General features: G+C 43.6%; 1 long non-coding RNA gene across 1 annotated transcript in view; it reads right to left on the bottom strand.

Annotated features, from left to right (window-relative positions):
* Positions 1-22,798, bottom strand: part of LOC136779123 (uncharacterized) — a 94,960-nt gene that overhangs the window by 11,380 nt on the left and 60,782 nt on the right. The window contains exon 3 of the long non-coding RNA XR_010823525.1: positions 10,654-10,711. This is a non-coding gene — a long non-coding RNA (uncharacterized lncRNA). The remainder of the gene's footprint in view (positions 1-10,653; positions 10,712-22,798) is intronic.

Raw genomic sequence — 22,798 nt, 5'->3', positions numbered from 1 at the left:
TACAAGTTGAAGTACAGACTGATTCGCGTGGTAGCTCGCAGAATTTAAATAGCAAAGCAAGCGTCCACGGTTCTCAACTGTTTATAACGCTCGCTTTAATGGCGTTGGCTTGGGCCTGCGAGATTTACGCAAGGCCGGCACAGAGCGCGCCATCCTCGAAATCACTCTTGAAACTCTTACTCCGATGGCCGCAAAACCCATATTTTCTCCTCTCGGTCTTTCATTCCAGCTCACGTATCTCGCACCATACGAAGGAAAGTTTTTCAGTCCGAGGAACTTTTCTTCGCATCCACTTACACGTTACATCCGCACGCAAAATGGAATTCCCTCTTGATTTGTTCCCTCTCAAAACTACCCGCGAATGAGAAAACTTGCAATTTGTCGCTCTTAAGCGCAAGTTTAAACCGCAAAATTACAAACATGTCATATGAAACATTTCGCGCTTCTGCAATTACCTCTCCTTGAAAACTTTGATAAGAAGATTTCCGTGTTCCATTTGCCCCGCGTACACTGTACGCCGCTGGTGAACGGTGCGGCAAATAATTCCAACCGGTTATAAATTCGTCAGCTTGATATTTCGGAGGAGGAAGCGAATAAATACTATCGGATAAATTGGATAAGTTTTTCTCCAGCGGGAAAAAAGCCGCTTGGCAAATATTTCGAGGTAAATGGTGAACCGTCGTCGCGCCGTTGCGGTGCGGTGTGGCTCGATGCTGAAGTATTAGAGTCGCGGGTCTTTAGAAAAGGCGGGCCATGCATCATTCGGCTGATCGTTCGCTCCCATATATATACATATATATAGCTTCGCGCGAAATTTATACGAATTATTCGAGCAAGTCTACCTGCAATAAGGTACGTGCATCGTTACCATCGTTTTACCTATACATAGAAACATATATGCTGTACGGTAAAATAAAGTATAGTACGGTAAAAGACGTACTGGCTAAGGTGGTATATCCTCCATATATACATTTGTCAAGTCTAGCTGCAGACAGCGATAAGATGGTAGAGGTTTGTTTTATGACCAAGATGCGTCTACGTGATCGGACTCTCTTCAAGCTTCTGCTTTTCCTGACCTTAAAATTTTTTACTGCCCATTCCACATCTCATCCACTTTACCTTCCACGCTATTTGATTTCTCGAGACTTCGCGACTGTGGAACGAGCTTTCCTCTTCCTTAGACGTTTTTATTTCTCTCTTATACTTTCAACTTTCTATCATTCTATAAATATATATAATATACAGGCAAAGTGGTGGAAATTCTGAAAAAATTCTATATATTCATATATATATATAGTTATTGAATAATTCAATCAGAGTGGAATGCGCAATGCCAGTGTCCATCAGGCAGCTTTGAGATTTTATACTAATCGAATAACGAGCGAGCGAAATCAGTCTCTTCACGGATCGAGGAGGGTTGTCGACTTTTGGCAAAAAGAGATCTAAGATGGAAACGAGTGATCCGAAAATTTCTTCGCGAGGTCTGCTATCGATAGCTCACTTCCGCCTTTCAGAATTTCAATTACGGGACAGACTCGCTCGTTTCCACGATCTGATGGAACCCTCATGTCGAACGGTATAGGGGGGGGGGGGGGGGGGTGAGGGGATGGCCTGGGCCCGGCGCACGGCGGCCGCTTCACGCTTCGTCAACGTCCTCAATTCGATTCGGATAGTTGCTCCTTTTACTCTCCCTTTCCTTTCCCCATGCCAATCTTCCCATCTTTCCATCTTCCATCGCTTACAAGACGCGTTAAACACGCGGAAGAGGACAAATAATCATCGTCTCTCATTTGCCTTTTCCTCTGCACCCTTATAACATATATATAGTTTTAAATACCAGAGAATTTCTTTCGTATCGAATCGATATCCCACGAAATTCCTGAATTTAAAGACGAGGATGAAAACGAATGGAAAATAATGTTGAGAGTGGATAGTACAAGAGGAGGAGCAAGGACGCTGAGGAAGACTGCGTTAAAAACTCGAGCGAAACAAGGCTGCGTTATAAAAGCTGTATAAGAATTCGTCTTTCGTTCCCGCCGTGAATCTCGCATCGCGACGCGATAATAAATGTACCGCGAGTGACTTTACTGCGGGAGACTGATAATTTTCTGCTCTCTCGTCGGGAGTGGTGCAGGAGTAACGCGCTGCAGGATTGCGAGAAGACGCGTTTGTGCGTGAAAATCCTTCCAGACTCGTGAAAACGGTTTGGCGTAATTCCACTGGCTGCATATTATGAGCTTACGGCACTCCGGAGACTCGTACCTTCCATACCGGTCTGTGAAACGCCCGATCTACGCTACCCGCAACGCTGATTACACATCGGACAATTTGCAATTATTATCCTCTATCTTTTATCGCCCTCCTCGTAAAACCAAATTTTTCCCTCAACTCGCTTTACCCGCTATTCGCGTGAATCCAGGGATCGCTCATTGTCGACGAAATTCAAACTCTCGTTGGAATCGTCGCGCTTCATTCGTCGCTCCGCGAGTCTCGAATTCTTTTGCCAAAAAATACATTTTGTCCTGCTCGAATTTTTCCCTTTTTTATTTGCTTCATTTTTTCTTTTAATAGGATATATATGTAGGTCTACTTGCTCGTCAGACGGTTGAGAAGATAGGGGCGCGACGCGTAAGAGGAGACGCGAAGGAAATTTCGGCCCATCTCCGGGTAATTATTTTTCTTCTTTTTATCGACGTTACTGTGGCTGAACAAGCAAACGGGAGGCGGAAGTTTTTCAAAGTCACTTTATTTCGCGGAGACAAAGGTCGGCATTCCTCGAGAATAATGGATAATCGAGGAGGCCCTTGATTCTCTATTACGACGAAATAAAGGAATCATTCTGCTCGTAGCTGATCCGAATATCGGTTTCTCGCTTCTACCACACTCTTTCATCTTTTCAACAAAGTTTCGTTCGAGGACTATATATATATATATATATATATATATATACAGAGGCTTTTGGTAACAATAAGTCTCGATCGCATAATATACTCGAGTGTATCGACGTTTGGTCGCACTTTCTCTCTCCAAGACAGAAAATTTCTTGAAAATTCTTGCAGCAGTACATATAGCTTGATAATTTTCGCGTTAGGGTCCTCGAGAGCACATCCGCAGTGGAGACGAACGAGAGTTTGGATTGGTCATTGCTAAACGCTACTGGTAAGCTGGCATTTCCACGCGAGAGTTATTTGTTTTGTCGAGTATTCACGCGACATTTTAATGTCGCTTTCAGTCCATGTTCGACGACGGTCATTTTTCAAAAGCGAAGCTCACAGCGAGCATCGGTTTGTCGAGTCGTAGTCGATTGGTCCACGGGAGAATAAATGAGACTCTGGCCTCGCGTGACGCTTGAGATTTCCCCGAGGTTTTCACGAATACGAAAGAGAAAACCGTTTGACGTATACGTATTACAGGGGCGCGCGAATGCGAGTTCTCGTTGCGCTGCTTCGCGGCTGCCCGTCGGACCGGAAGTGAGTTGGACCACGAGGAATTTGCATGGACCATCCACGACGCTCTTGGGATATTCTCACCTCCAACTTTTGGTCAAATTTTCACGACGAATCGACTCTTTCGTTATATTTTCCTCCTCGCGACAATAATCACTTTCGTATCGGTTTACGTATTTCCGGTTTGTTCTCCAAAACTATATGCGCCTCGTTGGCGAAATAAGTAGAGATGGTCGAGGATTGGGTAAACGGTACGCTTGGATAGTTGGTAGTCACGCTGGTAGTGCTGACCAACCACGTTTATAGTCGGGGATTTGAGAGTACCTAGCACATTCCCAGGCCGAGTCTAAACTAATATAAAGCAAAGTCTCAGCTTGAAAGTTTCGCCGGCGGAAATAGTTTCGTTTAAAGCGATCGGGACAAATTTCAAGCGGGATTCGAATGAAAATGAAAATAATAAGGTACTCTCGATCGAGAGACGCGTGTATGTCTTATAAGGTCGTGAGGAGTAGAATGCAATTTGATGGATTTTATTTTGCGCGAAGGATAGTGGGATAGGGTGTAAAAATACTGAAGAGAGAAGGGGGGGGGGGGGGTGCGCAAGGATATTCGAAGCTGGAGCGAGAAATATGGGAGATAAAATTTAAAGTGCGCGATTTGTTCTATATTTACTTGTTTTTCACTTGCGTGCAGTGTATGGGTGATGGAGAGAAGCAATAGTTGTGGGTGGAGGGTATAGAGGGTAAAGCCCAGGGCGCGTTATCTCAGTCGAGACTGTTCGCAATTTACAGGATTCCCGAGGCGCGCAGGCTTTCGACACGGCACGCTTGGGACAGATTTCTACTTTAAAACAATATCTTGGAGAGTTGGCTGGGAAACTGGCTGTTATACGAGGTGCGACAAAATGGCCTGGGACGAGAGGTATTCCTCCAATATGCAACGGGACGTTGCTAGATGACTGCGGATGCGGGGGTGGCTTTCAGGTAGTATAATACGCCCTTCCAGTCCCCAGGGCTGTATAAACACTGGAGCCACTCGATACTCTGTCAATCGCTGCCTATGAGACTTCACAGCCTTCTTCCCCGCTTTACGATATTTTCTCCCTTCCTCGTGTCGGCGAGCTAACCCAAGGAATAAACCCCCCCCCCTCCTCCTACACTCAATAGCCAATCGCGCCCTTCTCAAATTTCGCCAACTATTCGTCAACCTCTCTCCCATCCGAAACCCCATGCACTTTTCCAGTCTATCGCCCTGGTCCTACACTTCCCGATAGAGCAACCTGTCGAGGAAACACCGATGAAAATCGACCCTTGATAAGTAGCCGTTAAGTAGAAAATTTCTCTTGGAATTTCTCGTCGAGTTCTGGCTGGCTGGAACGTCCGACGTGACGTCACGTCAGCCCAGTTGCACCGTATACTAATCGCTCTCCCCCTGTTATTTTTCATTATGACTCTTTCTTACCGTGCCGGGACCCCGACTCTTCTCTATTTCACGAAATCGAGAAGCTTCGTTTATTTCGCTATTTCAGCCATATGTCTCGAAAAACATAAATATTTTATAGAGAAATTCTCGTTGCTCGCAGGAAGCTTTATGCACGCGTCCTCTATCTTTTTTTTCTCTTTTTCTTGGAAAAATTTTATGAAACTTCACTGGGATGATATACCGGTTATCAACGTTATTTATAGTGCCGTATATTTTTCAGAGCTAATAGACTTACGATTGGATTGAGTTTGATCGAATGAATAACAAACTGTGCACACAGAAAAATATAATAAGTGAAAAGTAAACTTTTTTTTAACCCGCCGGAAACAAAACTCGAGAATATTTGAATTTCAGATAGGTTCGTGGATGCTCATCGATATGCGTCGTGTAATCAACCAATTGTCTCGCTCGTTCCCCCCCCCCCCCCCCATCCCTCGTCATTTCGAGCTATTTCTGCTTAGCCATAAGTATCGAATAATTTTCTTTAAATGCTATTGTAAAATGCAATTATAGCACCATTGAAATTGCTTTGCATTGTTACGTTGTTTTTCATGAAGAATAATTTATTTACATATATATACTCGCCATTGAGGAACTACAGGTTTTTAGCGCGAATAATAATTGATCTCGCGTGCATGGTGATTCGATGATTTGAAAATGCCTTCATCTGTGGCTATTAATTTTTGTACGTTTCACACAGCCCACGGTGTACACAGCCAATTATCAACTGACACCGGGCTGATATTGCGCAAACGATCGCTAACAAGCTTCCCCATTGTTTACGAATGAAACGAGATTCTCGCGTGCATGTGAAATTTTATAATCGCGTGAATTCCATGTGCTCTTTTTTTCATGGATTACGTATATATGAATGTGCAAGTAGAGTGTGGATGATTGAACTCGGTTAGGTTTCGAGCGTCCAACGGTATGGTTCGTCAAGGATGCATATATATACAGGCGTTGCAGTATATAGGGGGTGGGGGTTGCAGTGAAAACGACAAAGAGAGAGAGAGAGAGGGGTGGGGGGGGGGGGGGGGGGTGGAGTGAGAGACTTGACAGAGAGGGTTCATTCTGTATTTTATAGCGAGCAAGCCGTAGGTTGTGCGCCGCTCGCTGAGCATTTCCATTGGCGATAAGACTGTAAGCTCAAATGTATTGGCTCCCATCAAATCGTACGCTTTACTGCTATGCTAACCCCATAAACGCCTGCAACCCCTTCGCCTACTCCTCCATCAAAGCGTAATGCGTCGGAGAAAAACATTTTCCGAATTCCTTCGACTTTTTCCAACACCCTTTCCTCGCCCGTGTATCTTTCCAGAAATTTCAGACTTTGGCTTCAGCTATTTTCGCCGCATCGCAATAAAAACTTCGCTGGTGATCGAAAAATAATAATAAAACTTTTATGGCTCGTCGTTGAAGTATTTCTTTGCCAAACTAATATAAATATTTTTCTCTCAAGCGTTTTAGTACACTGGCATAATAATTTTTGCTCCTAACGACTCGTCGATGTGAAAACTATATATATATATATATATATACGTATATAGATAGAGGACACATTAATATAATCGTGCCAATTTTACAATTTATCGCACACTGGCCCTGATAAGTCCTTTCCAATATTTTTCAAGTATGGCTACACGGCGCTGGAGTGCACGTGCGAAGCTGGAAGAATATTACATTTTGATATAAATCGCGCGATAGTCATTTAACAGGCTTTTTGCAGAGGACAGTAGGCGATGCGTGACTCATAAAGTAAATTGAGCGAGCAACGCGACTCCTGGCAGCTAGGATGGGGCTTGCGCCAGTCAAATTTTTCACAAAGACGCGCTTTGCATTTACGATTTACGGTAAAAGCACGTATCAGAGGCTTCGTTCTTGCCTGGCCGATAGAGGGAGAGCCTCTATGCAAAAAGATTCATCAAGTTGTTGCGGGAGAATGACATTTCTACTGCGCCAAGCTCGGGGGATGAAATTACGCAAATAAATTACACCGAGTCCTTCGATTCATTGAAGTGAGATAGAGAGAAAGAGATGAAGGGGGGGGGGGGTAAGTTTAGAGAGCAAGGGAGAAGCTGTGCTTTGAGAAACTCGAAAGAGCACTGAGAGCCAATAATAAGTAAGCCCGACGCTCGTTAGAGGTTGGTTAAAAAGTACGAAGGCACACGGGCCTCCCCCTCTCGAGCAGCAGAAGGGTTGCCAAGCCGTTCTGAAAAATAATGGCCAGCTTTATTCGGCACCTTTTTCCCTGCGGTTCTTTCCTACGTGGTAAATGCTAAAAATCCTTTTCTCCCTTGGACTCCATCCTGCTTCTCCTCCCATCAACCGCCAAGATAAGAGCAAGCCAAACGAGCTGCCAGAAAAATATCCTAATTAATGAATCTCCCCTTTTCGATGCAAGATATATATACAGCTAATCGCAGGGACAATACTTTCGCAGCCTCTTATTGCATCGGGCAGAATCAGTGTTTTCTTTTTGTCTCACGACCCCGATTCTCCTCTTGTACGAGGAGAGGGAACTTTGATGGAAGAATTTCGCTATATCCACCTAAAGCGTTATTTCCAATGTCTTTTAAAGAGGGATGACAACGGAGTCTTTGCTGTAACTTAAAGTGGCTGTAATTAAAGATGGCAGCCGTTCGTATAAAGCGTGGGAGAAGAAGGAGAGTAGAAAAAGCAAAGTACGGTCGAGCGAACGACTCGGATTAAATGGTGGCGATGGAAAGAAGTTTATGTAAGCATTTTCGCGTCCCTTTTTGCTTCGCTCTCCTTTTCATTTCTTCCTCATATCCGTCTTTTCAGCATCACGTACAAACCCTCTGCTCCTGCTTCGACTGATTACCGGTACTTTGCGTGACCACGGAAGCTTCCGGTAAAATCTGATCTTCTTGCCAGCGCGTTAGATTCAAAGCGTGCCCATTAGTCTCCCTTTATCCTTCTGTCCGCGTCGTCCCATTTAACGCTGCTCGGCGGGTCGTATTCAAGGTGTCGAATTTTCCAATTCTTCCGCACCATGTATATATACATACCTGCATAGATCACATAGGAATGCTACATGAGCTATCGTACAGAAGATTTCTAAATAAACTCGTCTGGTGCGATCGAGCGAGGGAAGCTGTTTGCACGGTAAGCGAGAATTCAGCCTAATACCTATTATGACTAGATCTCGTAATTTAAGGAGACCGAGGGTTCCAAGGATGCGAGATAAGTAGATTGTATTTCATAAAGTCTCCTTTTAGAAGGACATACTTGTAACCTCTTTTATTCGAAATTGAGCCTTACGCTCGACTACGCGAAAAGTGGCTTGCTGAGCCTTGGATTTATAAGGGGTGGGTCGCCCCAGCCGCAATATTCGGCAACTTTTGAAACGACTTTACTTCTTAATAAGATTCAACGTTCCAAAATGAAATTCGAAACTACATGCAGGACGAAGGTCGTTCGGCGCTAGTGCGCAGCACTTTTTACCCAACTTTGTTGTCGCTGTGTTTCCCAACTTTTCGCCACTTCTTCCTCACAAATCTGCTCATAGCGAACTTATAAAAACGTCTCGCGCCGCAGCCAGCAATATCTCGATCGATCGGATTTTTCAAATTAAATTTGTAGCACGGTATAAAGTGTGTGCATGCGGTGCGTGGGCACTCGTATTATCGGGATTGGGATCTTAACGGTTCGTCGACTCGACCAGTGCTGTCCGTTCGATGAATTATGGTCCATCGTAGATATTGGGATTAACGTTAAGCAAATGTGGGAGGAGGGTCGATTCCGCGTAATTGACGTTCCGGACTCGGCCTGGAGGCCGGGAGAACGGAGTACGCATACGTGCTATTGCACGGCGTTCCCCTCGGAGAGAGAACATTTCTTTCTCGGGTTGACTTTATTTTACGAGCCTCTCCACGAAAGACCAGAACACGATGAAATTCTGCACAGCATTGATAAGTATTTACTGCTTCGGCAACCTCGCTCGCTATACGTTTCCCAACTTTTCCTACACCTCCCCCCCCCCCCCCTCGCTTTTCTAACTGAACACACCCCACGCCACTACACTACGCCATCCACTTTCTTTCGCGATATCCTCATCAATCTGACTTCTTTAACTTGTATCGCAGCTCCTGCACTATCCTCCCCTATCTCCTTCGCTCCACACGGGCCTTAATCCTGTTATCGCCACCTTATGTAAATTCACTCGGGATCTGCTCCAGAAATTATTAGCAAAGCGAACTCACAGTTCACATAATGTTAGCTCGTATCGGCTATATATATCTACTAAATTATTTTATTTACTCCAATCGATCAAGGTTCATTTCGACTATTGACTTGTTACGATGAAAAGATTCATATACATGAATTTTGAGATAAACCGAGGCATTCTCGTTAGTCGTGCTGACGCCATCACGCGGTGGAAATACTGAAAATTTTTATCTTTATTATTCCTACTTTTTCTATTTTTATTTTTCGCCAGGGTTCAAGTGAGCTATTCAAACAGTGCGATAAAACGATAAGGAATGAGAGATGCGTTGCTTTGCTTTTGTATTCTTCTTTCTTTGTACCGAATAAATCATTTTTCGTATATCTTTATTGTACAAATAATAATTACTCTTAATACTATTTCTAATGTGTGACGACAAACAGTCTAATGTAATTATTTTACTCGCATGTTTTCCGAGTACTTATATACATATATCGTTCAAGATTCCATGCGTCATTCTTAATATTTACATAAAATGCGTTTAAACTATATCCAACAGCATAATGAGAGGTAAGAAATAAAAAGTAGGTACAGTGCGCATGATAATTGGGTGAAAACACGTTACTCGAGTCGAAGCTATCGTGCAAAATCAATAGAGAGGCAAAAATGATCCCTAGCACATGGTATTACAAGGATCACGGACGTAAGGGAAATATGGATAGCGGTATAGCGTCGTAAGAAAGAAAAACGGAGAAAAATCGAATGATTCTGGCTGGCTGATCAATTTTATACGGTTGGACTTTCTCCATTGGGTTATCCATCATAGGGATTTGACCCTTCGTTTCTTCACCTCGATTTATGTTGCTCGATATGTTCTTCACATAATTTCTCTTTCTCTCGCTCTCCGTTTGCCTATAGTCAACCAAGCCCGCCTCTATTTGGGGCTTGATTAATTATCGCCAGTGGCTGTTGGCATGCATAAACATAAATGTTTAATATTAAAGTGGATGGAAGGTTATATATAGGGGAACGGGTTCATTTAATTTGATAAAATAGTATATATATATATATATATATATATATAGTATATATTCAGGGATTCGTGTACTTGTCTGTAAAGATCTTGACGAAACGAATTGGCTCCCATCGTTGTGTTCTCTACCCCCCCCCCCCCTTTTCCACCACCCGTCCCTCTCCTCTTCCCCAACTCATCGATCGCCAACCATCATTAGTGCTTCCGCGAATCACGCTGCCGTCTCTCACAGCGAAACGCAGGAAGAAGAATTGCTTTCACGGGCACAATAAATTTTCATGCAGCGATGAGGGGATGCATTATTCCGAAGGACCAACCCAACCTACGCTCCCATTAATTTCAATACAGCTAATATTTTACAAACTTTATCTCATTTTTACATAATCACATTAAATTCTACGCTAATTAGTATCAAGTTTCTCGCGGACTTGCTCGTAGTTAAGGGGAAGCGATAAAATCAAACTAAAAAGAGTGAAAAATTTACCGAAGGATGTAATTAAACTTACCGGGAGAGACAGAGAGAGTATATTCCTTCTCTCGGGCCCATTATCTCGTTGAAGGGATCTGTAAGCAAAAAAGAGAAGGAGGACGGTTAAGATCTATCAGTTTGGTTGTTAAATTTCGTTTTCGATTAAATTCACGGTGGAGCCTACGGCGGTCGTTTTGCGGTGATGACGGATGAAATAGATACGCCCTTGCTTTGCCAGTGGATCACGCTGGGGCTCGAGCGTTTCTATCCAGATTTACCCCCAGGGACATATCCGTGAGCTCACGTGGCTCCGGGGACCGATATTGTTGGTCACATACGCGTGAATAACAAACTACCCAGAATTTCTATCGCCTTGTATCATTCCTGATGCGACCTTACTTTTTCTCTTTTTATAAATTACATCCGCATTAGCTATATATATATATATATGTACTAATAAAAAGTAAGCCTCGTATAACAATCACCCCCGTGACATCCGAAAGAAACGTTTATCCAAGAATGGAGGAAAAAAGAATTGGGGTATTTTTTTTTATTCCCTTCTTAAGATAAAATTCATTTTGTGTCAAGTGCATCGTTAGAGTTTGCTCAGTCATCCGAAATCTCGTTACTGTAACTTCTTGTCGCCATCCTCCGTTGCTTCTGGAGAGTTGCAGTGCGCGCGGAGAATATAGTCGCTCTCAATCTATGATACCGAATGGATTATAGTAGGAGGCTCGCACACGTATACATGCACACATACACTAGGCCATAAGTGCAGGGTGTTACATTATTTGAACGTCGTAATAAAGGGTCTTTCTCCCGAAGCCATTCTTGGAATAATAAATTCTCTTTACTGCTTTGCAGTGTGACTCTCAGCTTCTGACGCGACGCTCCACCGCAATCAATAAAAATAATATTTACACGTCGAGCGAATAAGATTGAATTTTTATATTAATCAGAATTTCGCAAAGCGTGCAAAGAGAAGGAGGGTTTATTGCGGCATTTCAATGCACGAAAACTCTGTTATGGCATTGTATAGCAAACACATATACACAGGATGTAATTGCGGAATATGGCGCTCGTTACCAACAAAGCTGCGACTCTCCCGATCAAGCGATCTTTGCGGAAGGCCGGAATGGGCCAGAATATGTTCCTGACGTGCAACCAGTTTGCAATTTGCCTTTCACTGTGTGCACAGAAAGGGGAAAAGGAGGGAGCTAGGCTCTGCACGTGTACACGCATGTGCTAGCGTGACACAACCACGCGAAGGATCCTCGAACATGTGACGCGACGAGGAGACAACTCGTGACACGTGCGTGCACCGAGGAAATTTCCCCGGAAAATTCTAGCCTCCCAGAAATGAAAAAAAATGCCTCCTTTTCTCTCTCATCCTCAACCCCATCCATTTTCCGAGCCAAAATGAATACTGCCACTCTTGCCGGCATATTATTTACCTAGATATTAAATTCCTCGGCGCGTCACTTCATAAACGACCATTAACGCTTTTCATGAAATTTCCCAAAGTCCACAAATATAATTACAGCGTTTCTCGCGAGGTCACTCCTCTCGCGCTGACAGTTTGAGAATTTTCGTGGAGATCCAGCAGCCGAGGTAATTGCGGAAAAATTTGACACTGCTGGTGGAAGAGGCCATTTATAAGTGTCCGTGGCGATACTAGTTGCAAACGGAAGATAACTGCAGGCAGACAGAGAAAACCATAGAAGCGCCATAGCGAGATATACGACAATTTGTCTCACTCTCTCTCTCTCTCTCATTCTTGGCCCGCTGCTTCTTCTCTCTGTTTATTTCTCTTCTCGTCCCACAGCACTCCTCCTATCCTCCCTTTTTTCCCTCGCTCTCTTATTTCTTCAGGATCCTAGCTTCCCTCTCTCTCTCTCTCTCTCTCTCTCTCTGCCCATCGCATCTCACTCCTCCTACGCTTCGAGTTCGTTTCAGTACAAGAGGGTAGTATCTATCGATCCAGCAGACTCTTCGGAGGGTGTGGTGTGTTGCTCGGCGTCGCGACGCCTCTGCTTCTCTACCCCTCCACTTCCCCTCCTCCCCCAACCACCCCTTCGCAACGCATCCCTTCGCCGTTGCCCGTCTATTCCACCTAGATCGAATCATGTTCAGCACGTGGCCCATACTTGTGTGCATGCGTTTGTCGCTTAAACCTACCAAACTCCTGCTCTCCACACGGACGATCCCCCAGCAATTTGTGCGCCGTTGATAAACATATATTTCACCTTTCAACGAATCTCCTTTCCTCGACCTACAGCTGCCTTATGAATGCTCCAAATTCTTCAGCCTTTTTCCCCCATTTTTCCAGCTTCTCTCTCTGTCCCTCTTTTCTTCCAAGAAACAAACTGTTTCTTGCGCAAAACAAAAATTGCCTCGCACAATAAGCCGTACTCGAGGCTATATCGTAGATCAAAACTTTTCAGCTTCTTCTCCCTTTCTCCTTCTCTTACCCTATATTATATGAATTTTAAGGGACGAGCCTCGCTTCTTTTTTAGACAAAGAGGAAAACGGGGGATAGAGACAGAGTGGAGAATAGAGTTGTCTTTGAATTGAAATCGTCAGTAGGCACGCTTTGCAGGAGTTTCTTTTTCGAATGAAAATTTTTCGTCCCTCTATAGTATATAGATGAAGAGAGAGAGAGAGAGAGAGAGAGAAAAGCGCGCAAGAGTTTGAAGTTTGAGTTTGGTCGAAGGCTCCTGGCTTTATCGCGTGTCTCGCGCATTAAAAATCCACCGGATGAACTCTGTGAAGCAGCAACTTGTAACTCGTTTAGGGGCGGCTTACATTATTCAGTCCGGACGCTTGAAAGCCGAAAGAGGACTTCCGCGCCCGCTACGGACACTTAACTTTTTCATCCCGTTGGACCAAGGCTGGCACACAGCCTGCTGATGCGCGTCTGCCTTCTCATCTTTCCTCCTCGATCCCCACCTATAACGAAGCAGCTCGTCTATTTTTCACCCCATCGATTTGAATCGGCAATTTTTCCGCGCCTCGCTAAAATAGTCGCGACAGCGTTTCATCTATAACCCTTCTCTTACCTTCTCCTTACCCCCCCCCCCCTCACTCTCTTCTGATGCTTTTAACCCCTCCCCCACCACCCGCACATTGAGATTCCTCCCCAATCCCCTCCCCCCCCTCCCCGGTCGGTCACTCCTGTCACTCGACCCTCGAATATTAGCTGGAAAATGAATTCACAGCATTCGCCCGCGCATCTCTCTTGCAACTTCAACTATTTTTATTCAAATTCACGGCTCATCCCTACCACGATCCTTTTCTCATGCCTCCCTTTCATCTTGCACCGTTCCCTCAACGTCATCCATTCTTACGAAGCCTTTTTCTTGTTTCACTGCTATCCGCTCGTCTTCCCTATTCCCGTCTCGCGCGTTTTCCATTTGCCCGAGAAGCCAATGACACGAATCGGTTTCTGCCTGTTCTCGCTGCACGTGAAAAAGGGCGGTCGTTATAGTTTCTTTGGTGTCGAATACGCCGAAGGTGGAGAGAGGTTTAGGATCGATAACTGCCAAGACTCGGTCCAAGATTGAGATATTTATAAAGGTAATCCCCTTGGATGCCAACGAGATAGCATAGCGAGTAGGGTTAAACCTGGGAATGAGGATTAAGACTGCGTTTAAGGGTTGTTTACGGTTCTGCGGATATACTCACTTGGCTGGCCAAGTATCGCTTCTATCACTCACGAATATACTGCACTTTACAATTTTGCACCGTTTATGATGCTCCATGACACTCGTTGTATACCTATATATATATATATATATATATACCCATGAACCTCCTTTTGCACTCCCAAACCTTATACCGAATCAAAATGCAAAATTCACAACATTTCCTCGTATATATAGCATTGATCAAAGTATCCTTTTCAATATTATCCGCCAATTATGGGACGACGCTCTGTTCGGGATCGTATCTCGGTAACTGGGGAGAAACACCTGTATACACAACTATCTTAGTCATGGACATGTACCTAAACACGCATACTAATTTATTATGGCTGCGCATGCAGATACACGAAGATATTTGCGCGTAGATACTCCTCGCTTACGAGTCTGCCACATCGGATATATACGTACGTATAATGGGTTTATGGGAGTATTGGTGGATGTGGCCCCACCGGATTAAGTCAGATTTAGGATGGAACGCGAAATTGAAAGCCTATATATGTTTGCCTTTCCAGCAAATGCAGATCAACGCCTGTCGTACGCTGAGTCTTCTTCTACGTAACAATTTAATCAGCTTCATTTTTAACAGGCTGTACAGATGTGTATACGTAGTTTCATCGATGCATTTTTAATTACTATATACATATGTGACTCGAGATGCTTAATATTTTTTACACTATTTTTATTCGTGTTTCTATAATTTTAATGCAATCTCGTTAAAAGAAAGGATGTAGAGTAATCGAGGATAAGATTGAAATTTATATTGTATGTCAATGTATCGAGGGTATATCGTAGGACCCCCAAGAATGACGTCCAAGGTCATCGCGGATATCGGAGTTTGGCGCGCGTCTTTTTTGCAAAAAGAAGGCAAAGCTCGACTGTCCCTTTTTTTCTCGCGATGTTTGCAAGCGCGCAGGGTAATGCGCATGCGCGAATCAGCCATAACGAGTACGACGTTAACAATTAGGTTGGCCATGGCTAAATCTCTTAAGCCAATTTACGCGGCTAACTCGACTAGCGCGACCTTTTCCAGTGCAGTCGGTGCCCATGGATAATGACGGGGAGACACCAGAGGGACAACAAGGAGTTTCGCACTTTTTTCGCCAATCCGCGCCTTATTCCTCTCCCACTCTCTCTTCAACAACTCTCCGACAATCGTCGCTCGGCGAGAGCCTCGCACGACTCGCCCGGAAAGCTGCGAGACAAAAAAACTTGCACGATCGCTCATCAATCTTGCGCCAACCTACACAAGTGTTGCCTAACGCGCATCCGGGACACCTAACCGACCTTTCCCGAGGGATAAACTCACGATATATAGATATACGTGCTTTGACGAATCCCTGCGGTAATTCGAGCTACAGCCGCTTTTTTACGATGATTAACTGCTACACTCATCTTCCCGAAGATCCTACCGAGGATTCTATCTATTTTCACGCTCTGAATAATCCACCCCCACCCCCTCCCTTCATCCTTCAAGTACAACAACGTTTCATCGATTTTATCTTTTTCGTGTACCTTGTATATATATATGTACTTATCTTTTTACTCCCGCAAACAACTTATAAGAGCTCGTGACACATTTCCAATGAGAATTTGCGAGGTTACGGTAGGTTAGGTTTCAGAGAAACAAGGCGCGCTCTGAAAACTCTTAAAGTTGTAAGGTATTCGTAAAAAGGAGCCTGCGGTGATATTCTAAGCGAGGCGCCAACTTTCCCAAGACGCAAATGTTAAAACGCAGCAAGAGTGTTTCATTTCCGTCGCTGGCCGTATTATCTGCGAGTCGATTCATTGTTGAAGTCACGGCTAAAAGTTAAACTGGGAAGCGAGTCTTTGAAATACGCCAAGTTCATCGGTTAATTCCGACTCTGAATGAGCTTGAAATTAAGCCTGTGAAAGGCTTGATTCTGCTGTGTAATTCGCGTAGGACAAACTATTTATCACGATTGCTGCGAGAGACCGTTTTATCGATGGAGAATTTTACCGATGTAAAGCCGAACCTTCGAAACTAATGCAATTTTCCTCTGAAAGCAATTATACAAGTTTTCCCGTAACGGAATTTTCCCACGATGTTTATCGCTCGATATAGGCGAGCCTGCATCGGATATATATATATATATATATATACCTATATTACTCGAGCGCGTGCATGATTTAAATTAAGAGTAAAAAACAGTGTGCTGCAAGGGTCCCGTGTTGCGTACATGAATCAGACATGGTACGTCGATCCTGATGTCGCTCTAACGAGGATTCTAAACTGTTCCAAAATCACCAGCTAAACACTAGCCGCGAAACTTTAAAAACTCGCCGCGGTAAAACAAAGCAAAACCAATTTGTATGCGAAATAAAAATCAAACTTTAATTCTTGCGGAATTCAGAGCTTGCGACGGGATAGTTGATATTTTAGAAATTTTCCTATTGTCAGCAAAATCTCCGTAATGCATTCAAAGCTTTTTCAGTGTGGGCGACAGATGAGAGAGCGTGCTATGCATATATACACAAATTATTATCCGCAGCGGAATAACCGATGCGAGAAAAGAGGAAATATTGATGTTTTTGGTGGATTCGTGTGATAGTGGTGAGGGGGAGTGGGGGGGATAAAAGAAAGACAGAAATAAAAAAAAGGAGAGAGGCCCCGTAATTGCCAGGAAAGAAGGGGAGAAAATCTCGTTGGCGGAACACTGGGAAGGTATTAGGTGTAATAAAGTTCGCAGTTGGCCGGTACCGGGTCGTTATTAACGACGCAGCTACTTCGAGACTTGGAGTGAAAATTTTAATTAAAAAAGCCTGCTTCTAAGCGGACAGTTTATTCCCAAAAGCGACTTAAGCTACCAAACGAGAAGTCCGCGACGTTTCGTGCGCCATAAGTGGCCCCGAGAGATTAACGCTCGACACGGTCGAAGGAACTTTATTACGCAGGATATGCCCGTGCGTCCTTCTATGCAAATTTACTGCGCAAATATAACTTGCCACTACGCCGCGCTACAATTCGTAGTACATTTAACAGCTTACATAAATTTGCCAGTCACATCTCCGTCCTCCTTCGCTCTCGCCCAGCTTATTCCCCTTTTCTCTTTATCGCTGACGATTCTCCCAGCTGGATAAACTCTAATTAATGGAATGTATTATCAAGAGCGCCAACCTCTTATCCGCGGAGCGAGAATGAAAAACAGCCGAGAGTTGCGAAGTTTGACCCTGTGAGCCGCGTGGCGTGGCGTGACGTCACCGAAATCCCTGACTTAGGAGTTTCGCTGTGCTAATAGTGAAATTGCGCGAGGGACCCAAGTTGTCGTTATAGCGGCAAGAATTCTGCCGAAGACAAAGAGAGGGAAGAGCCACAAGTAGAAGGCCGAAACTAATCTCGAAGGACCTAAGTAAACCGCTTCTAATGGATCCTGTCATTGGACGTCAAGACGACCGTGTTCTCTGTACTTCACTTTCCTACTGCTGCTCTATAACGTGACGATAATAATGGCAAATGGAGAGCACGTCGTGGATTAAACCAGACTGACTATTCGAACTTGGAAGAGTTCATTAAGATTTACACTCTAGTCCTCATTCATATAGTGTAGTGTGTGATAGAAATTGCAAAGAGTCAAACACACACAATTTTTTACAGAAATATATTTTCTATTTTCTTCTATCCAGAGAGTCGAACGTGATGGCTAGAGCAATATTTGACATTTTTAAATTAATAAGGAAATTTAAAGTACTATAATAAGCTTTCTTAAAATATAAAAGTTACTTAAATCTTCTTGGTGGATGAGAAATTATTGTATTAGTGTCAAACATGCAAATATTATTTGTAATGGATACAAAAGACATGGAATCATGGGATTCAGGTGGAAATGCATAATATTCCTTAATTAAGACTTGTGCACTCAATGTTTCATGGCTGATGAGCATGATTTGACTCATTCGTTCCACAGATTTCTTACTAATAATTCTGTTGGAGTGCACATGGGTCCAAGATAAGGATGTACTTAAATAAAACTAAAGGATACATTTATTGGGTCGAAAGACATTCGTGGACCAGTGGGAAAATCAAGATGGAGGTAGAGGACAAACTAGGAGAGTAATGGAAATCCATCACTTGAACAATCTTCGATGTAATTTATTCTATCCTTTATAAGTAGGTTACAATTTACACTTTCTGACTGCGTGAAAATCTCCAAAATCGTGTCCACCTAGCGGCAACTGCTGAACTAGTCGCTAGCTAGTAGAAAGCTACCCTGAGCTGAGGCAGCCGGGCGCCAGTAGTTAAGGTACTACTAATCGGCCATAAGGATGCGCGCTAGAGATGCAATGCGATAGCCTTTTAGCGTGATTTGATTAATCAATCTCAAACAATTAGATATAATTTGTATAAATTCATGCTCAATTTCTTTAGAAAGTTTATCTTTAAATCGGACACGAACTTATGCAATCTCTTATTTAATATATTATGCAAAACAAAATTAAAAAATTAATAATTTATTTATAATTAACATTCCATTAAACTACATCGTATTGAGAAATCATATACGAAATTTTAAATATAAATATATTACAACTTAAATAAACAAGGAGGAAATAAACGTCAAACAAAATTCATTGCACTTTAAACACGTCGGACCACGTCTTCCTCAAATCTAAATAAATGGTTTCACGGAGTATTCTGTTAATACTTGATTAGAAATATACATGCATATTTAAAAACAATAACTTTCGTTACAGTAACGTAAAAATTTGACAAAGATACATCTGCAATGTGACTCGTATATCTCCCACTTGATCAAGTATCCCGGACCACTCCATTGAAAGCGTACAATGGGCACACCAGTACAATGACACCGAAGTGAGAAGCTTTCAATGTACGCACGTAAACAAAAAAAGTTCGTCAAAAATGAGAAGATTCAATTACCCATATGTACCACTACACATTCTCAGTGGAATGTTACTAGTTGGTATGCACAGAGCGAATGCTGCAGACGTGCTCTAACAACTTATTATTGTTGTTGCTGGAAAGCAATTTTTTAGAATCAATAGCGCAAACGTGGGACTCTATTGAAAGTTTCCAGTGATTTGTCTTGGCAAATAGGCGAGAGGGTTGCTGCAGCACTATCGAAAGGAAGGAGGAAAGTAAGGAGCGTAGCACTATATATAGCGTTGAATCTTCGTTTTGATAGCTTATTCGCCATTCGAGCAGAGGAACTCGACGCGAATTCTTGGAATGGCGAAAGACACAGCTTGACGCGGCGCGACTCGACACAGTATATACATACATATACATATACACAATACTATAGGGTGTCTGGGCACGCATAGCAATCAGAGTTTGCAGAAAGTTGCAGAGAACGAACGAACGGGTAACAGAGTTCGTTCCTCCGATTACGAATGCAGTGGAGTTCTCCACATGGACTCAGCGGTCACAGGGATTTCTCATACTTCCGAGACCGCAGAATTTCTCATCGGAAAATCCCTAGCCTACCCTATACACATTGTCCTCGTATCGACACCCTATACGCTTTAGACAAACTCTCATTAACACTCGATATTGAAATAAAAAATTCCACACAAAAAACCTATACATACGATTCACAATTTATTTATAGGAATTATTTACGGTAAGCATATCCCGCAGCATCAATGATAATCCAGTTTGAAAGGAACGAGAGGGCAAGGCTGCTGATGGTTTGGCGCTTTTCGTCGAGAGCTCGAGGCTTATCGGCTAGATAAGAAGCTATTGTGCAGGTGTATTCTATCGGGAAGTTTTGATCAACATCTTGGTCGTGCGGTTAAAGAAGATTCGGTTGCAATGGTCGTTGCTCGAGGAGGCGTTGTATAAGAAGCCATTATCGGGTCTCTAATCGGTGGGTAAAGTTGGCCGGGGGCAGAAATTACCTCGGCGATTCTAATGAGGCCTCGACGTCCATTGAGACGCGAAACGGCCGGTGGGCCAAGGCTTTGGAGGAACGTGCTGCGTAGTTCAAAGCTGTTTCTTCCTCACAAAGACCGACCGACGGATATTTATCCTCGCCTTCGCTCGCGTCCACGCTTTGTGCAACGACCCTTATTGACGCCGTCGTCGACGTTGACGTCGTCCAATGAAAAGACCTCTTTCTCTCGTTGCAAGTGCACTGCTTCCTTTCTCGCCTCTCTGCTAAATGGACATCTATATATATATATATATATATATATATATATATACTGTGCATGTAGTATATTACAGAAATATCTCTCTCTCTCTCTCTATATATATATAGGATATCAGTATATAGTTTAAGAGCAGCTGCAAAATTATGGTGGTTTCGAGTGGCGAAGTTCTCCTTTAGTCGTACCGCACCGTGGTGGCCGACCCTAATGGGTCAACGGCGGTTGAGCAAGGGTGATTTCGAAGCTGGAGCGAAGATGGGTGGAGACTTACGGCGAAGCGAGATAACCAATGATGGGACAAGCGGGGATAAAGCGGGAGAGAATGGAGGATGGAGCGAGTCTAACCAGAGCTATCGAATTGTCGCAGTGCAGCAGTGGTATACTTAAGTAGATTCTGGTCGGACCGACTATATTTGAGCCGAGAACCATCCAGCGCGTATAACGCATTGCTGAAGTACTCCCGGAGTACTTGAATAAGCGGAACAATATTGAAGCTCTCTCAAAGCTTATGCACTCGACGAAATTTCCTCTGGCTTTGCGATTGTCCTTTTTTCTACGCAAGAATGTATATCTATATATATGTATAGTGAGAGTTTTAGAAGGGAATTTTATACAAATTATCGTCTCGTCCCCCTTTCTGCCATTCAGCTCAATTCGGACACGCGAGAAAGATGTAGGATCGATACTCGAGTTGAATATTCAGGAAAATCGTCGTGTTACGTTCAATCGGATGTTGGATCATTTTCATTTCCCATTCCATATATATATATATATATATATATATATATATATAGTATAAATTTTCCAACTCCAATAAAAGGATTATATTATTTTAGGATTTCGCAACAGCTGTTGGAGGGAATATTGGAAAATGCTGAGCTTGTATTAACGGAGAACGGTGCGCGATAAGCGTGACTCCTAGCTGTGTTTGTCAGGATATATAACGGACATTTTGAGAAATCTCTGGTCCTTCTTATTGTGCCTCGCGTGTGTGTACGAGCGAATGACGAACGAAGCTAGATATTCCTATCCGAGGGAGGGGGCGAGGATTTCGATGGGGTCTATCCCTCTCGGAAGGTAGGCGGAGATGTACTCGAGGGGACCTCGTCGATCGAGCTATCAAATTGCCGCAGTGCGGTAGTGATGTAGGCAGAGCTTTAGTCAGCCGTCCGACTAGGAACGTGGTTCGGCTACTGTCAGCAGAAGAGAAAGAGTGTGACGACCCCAGCTGCCAAAGGACTACACCGCCACCGCTATTACTACTACTACTACTACTACTACTGCTACTTCTACTTCTACCAGCGCGAGGGTACAAAAGAGAACAGGGGATGAAGGAAGCGAGATGGAATAACACGAGTGCCTACAGGGGAATCCAAGCTCGTGACTGCAGCCCCCCTCCTCCCCCCTCCTCACCACCCACCCCCCCATCTATGTTTTTCTCACCGACTCTCCCACTTCGGCTATATACGTCCTTCATCCTACTTCCTCCATTATCCACTCCATTTCTCTTTCTACCTAATAGAATTCCCAAGTCCTCTTCTCCTTCTCTCTTGGATGCTCTTCATCCACGCCACGCCATCTCCCCTTACTACTCACCGTTCTCGTTTTTGGTCGCTTTCCGTGCTCCATTCCGAATGCAGGTAGTACCCCTCTCGGCTCAATCCTCCACTCCATTCCTTTCTCCAGTCTCCAGCACTCGACTTCCAAATACTGCAATTTCAGCCTTGTCGCCACTACGCCACTTCGACTACGAAATGATAAATTCCTGATCTGTCTTCTTCACTGTACTCTTACTCGCCTGCCTTTCACAACCCACCCTTTCTTCCTTCTGTCATTCATTCAACATCGTCTGAACAATCTGCCAACAAATTTCCTCGATTTCCCTTCTTGTTTTAACATTAAAGCTCCAATCGATTTACTTCCTTCTTCCTTACTTCCTTCCTTCCTAGTATTCTCCTCCCCCTTTCACTTTTTAATTTATCCGATCGACCTGTAATTCAATCTATCGTCTAATTCAAGTAAAACTATTCTAATCGAATTACAGCGATCTTCTAAACAACTAGAATCAGCGTAATCATCGAGTACTCGTGCAAGCTTTTAACCTTCTCGCGGTAATTACAGTTTCTCAGCACACAAATACTCTTTCCAGTTCCATATATATACTCTTATTAGGATTAATTAGAAATAATCGTAGTTTCGTCATTCCAGAATTTGCATTCTTTGCCTGGGAATGGAAACAGCTTCGATAAAACCCAACGTCGATTTTTATTCGGAAGAGTTTGGCTTTGGGAAAAATGGCGATTGGAAATTGAAGTCGGCGGGAATAAGTTTCATTGTTTTGCGTTGAG

Source organism: Prorops nasuta, unplaced genomic scaffold, assembly GCF_024137725.1.
Source record: "Prorops nasuta isolate Cenicafe-Biocafe unplaced genomic scaffold, Cenicafe_Pnas_1.2 PNAS00015, whole genome shotgun sequence".
NCBI classification, from domain to species: Eukaryota; Metazoa; Arthropoda; class Insecta; order Hymenoptera; family Bethylidae; genus Prorops; species Prorops nasuta.
This window is presented reverse-complemented; position numbering and strand designations above follow the sequence as displayed.